Source organism: Syngnathus typhle, linkage group LG13 (assembly GCF_033458585.1).
Source record: "Syngnathus typhle isolate RoL2023-S1 ecotype Sweden linkage group LG13, RoL_Styp_1.0, whole genome shotgun sequence".
NCBI lineage: Eukaryota > Metazoa > Chordata > Actinopteri > Syngnathiformes > Syngnathidae > Syngnathus > Syngnathus typhle.
This window is the reverse complement of record NC_083750.1, coordinates 987,501-990,000: the sequence shown is the minus strand read 5'-3', so window position 1 is coordinate 990,000 and position 2,500 is coordinate 987,501. Positions and strand designations below refer to the sequence as shown.

Here is a 2,500-nt window from a genome sequence, read left to right as displayed (position 1 = left end):
AAAGAGCGGAGCCAGGCTAGTAAGGGTCCAAGGAGGGAGAGGAAGTGGAGCGTGAAGGAAGAGGCTCGGATGGTGGAGCTTATGGAGGAATACGGGAACCATAGGCACAAGAATGTGATGGTGGCGCAGATGTTAGGTACCGGCAAGTCCGGAGAGCAGGTGAGGTGGAAGTGGGGGTCCCTGTGCGGTCGTGCGGCAGGCGGTGAGTCTGGTGTGCGTTGGCGAGCCCTGGCTGCCAGGGCGACGCCCCAGAAATGGACCTGTCCCCCGTCGCTTCCAGATCTGGTGGAGGATAGGGTTCTGGAAGAGCTGCTGGCGGGGGATGAGGAGCATCGGGCCACCGCTGCCTTAGTCAAGAAAGCAGGTCGGGAGCCTAGCCTGATCGAGTCCTCTGCTTTGGATCTCATGAAAGCCCTGGGGGGTAAGGTAGTGTGGCCGGCTAAGTCCGCGAGGTCCAAACCTCGAGACCGACAGATGAAGGGTTGGGCGAGGCGGCTCGTCCAGCGTAGGAGAGTGTTCTACCACCAGCAGCGCGGCTATTCTGTGGCGAGAAAGGGGCTGGCACGGCGGATCTTGGATGATCTGACGCCCCTTAGATGTGATTTGCCGCTAGAGTTGGTGGATAGGCACTTCAGGGGTAAGTGGGAAACGGTCAGGCCGTTTTATGGACTGGAGGGCTTCGAGGTGGGACTGACCGCGAATAACGAACCATTCTACCACCCGATCCTGGGGCCGGAAGTTGTATCTAACTTGGCTAAGATGAGGAATTGCTCTGCACCGGGCCCAGACGGGATCAAGAAGCAGGCTCTTCTTGGCTGGGACCCGGACGGTACGCAACTGGCGAGGCTGTTTACGACATGGATGGTGCGTGGAGTCGTTCCCCAGGTCTTCAAGGAGTGCAAGACGCGGTTGTTACCCAAATCGGCTGACCCTACAGAGCTGGGTAATGTGGCAGGCTGGAGGCCTGTGACTATCGGGTCAGTCGTGCTGAGGTTGTTTGGGCGGATAATGGCGATGAGGCTGGCGCGGGCCTGTCCTGTTAGCCCCCGGCAGCGCGGTTTCGTCGCCGGCGCGAGTGGTTGCGAGGAGAACCTCATGATTCTTGACCGGGTCATGGGGCATTCGAGGTCGGCTGGCGTGCCGCTGGCAGTCGTGTTCATTGATTTTGCGAAGGCTTTCGACTCGGTTTCCCATGACCATGTCCTGTGTGTGCTGGGAAGCTTGGGCGTAGACAGACGTGTAATCGAGGTGATCCGTCACTCGTATGTGGGCTGCTCGACCAGAGTGGGTTGCGGAGGCGCCTACTCCGAACCCATCTCCATGAAGGTTGGTGTTAAGCAAGGCGATCCAATGTCCCCACTGCTTTTCAACCTCGCTATGGATCCTCTCATCCATAGCCTCGAACGCGAAGGAAGTCACCTGGTCTGGGGCAACCGCCGAATTGCCGCCCTGGCCTTTGCGGATGATTTAGTCCTGCTGAGTGGCTCGGAGGAAGGAATGAAGAAGAACTTGATGATCCTGGAGGTCTTTTGCCAGCAGACGGGACTGGCTGTCCAGCCGGGTAAGTGTCACGGTATTTGGTTGAGTCCTAACGGGAGCGGCTGCGTAGCCTGGAGGCTGTGTGGGAAGCCGATACACATGGTAACTCCGGGTGAGTCAGTTCGTTATCTGGGGGCCACTATAGTGCCGTGGCGGGGTATTGTCTCTGAGGATCTGGACGAGATGGTGAGTATGGGGCTGCGGAGAATTGCGGCGTCGGCGTTAAAGCCTTCGCAGAAGGTACAGGTGTGCAACACATTCTTACTCCCGAGAGTCACCTTCAGGGCAGATGTCGGCAAGGTTTCAGTGACCAGATTGAGGTGGCTTGACAGGAAGGTGCGGATGGCTGTGAAGAGGTGGCTGCGTCTCGACTTGTCCACGGCGGGGGGCTTCATCTATTCGCGGAGTCGCGACAGCGGCTTGGGCATCGTTAAGTTGTCCGTTACTGTTCCTAGAATACAGGTCAGGCGCACCTGGAAACTCTGTTGGTCTTCGGATGAGTGGTTGAGATCTCTAGCTATTGAGGCGGTGCAAAAGCCTGCCTGGTTGAGGTTGTGGGTTGCGGCTGGCGGAGATCCGGGCGGTGTGCCGACGCTCGGCACAGGGGGCGCCGTCCCGGCTGCAGTTGCGGGCGCGCTAGTCCTCCCTGACTGGCGGCATGTAGAAAATCTGGCCTGGGGCGCATTGCGGGTCCAGGGTGTGGGAGTAGACCTGTTCCGTAACGATGCGATCAGTAACACGTGGCTCGCGGATCCACAGGCTGTGATGTTTCGTCAGAGACACTATTTGGTCGCACTCGCACTGAGAGCGGGTGTATACCCTACCCGGGAGTTTCGAGCGAGGGGCAGACCTGAGTTGGAGACAGCCTGCAGGCGCTGCGGTGCTGGGTTGGAAACATGTTCGCACATCTTGGGTCAGTGCGCTTATGTACAGCGTAGCAGGATACGACGCCACAACAAGG

The 2,500-nt window shown here is 58.7% G+C and overlaps 1 pseudogene; it reads left to right on the top strand.

Annotated features, from left to right (window-relative positions):
- LOC133166279 (28S ribosomal RNA) overlaps positions 1-2,500 on the top strand; it is a 9,853-nt pseudogene that overhangs the window by 5,276 nt on the left and 2,077 nt on the right.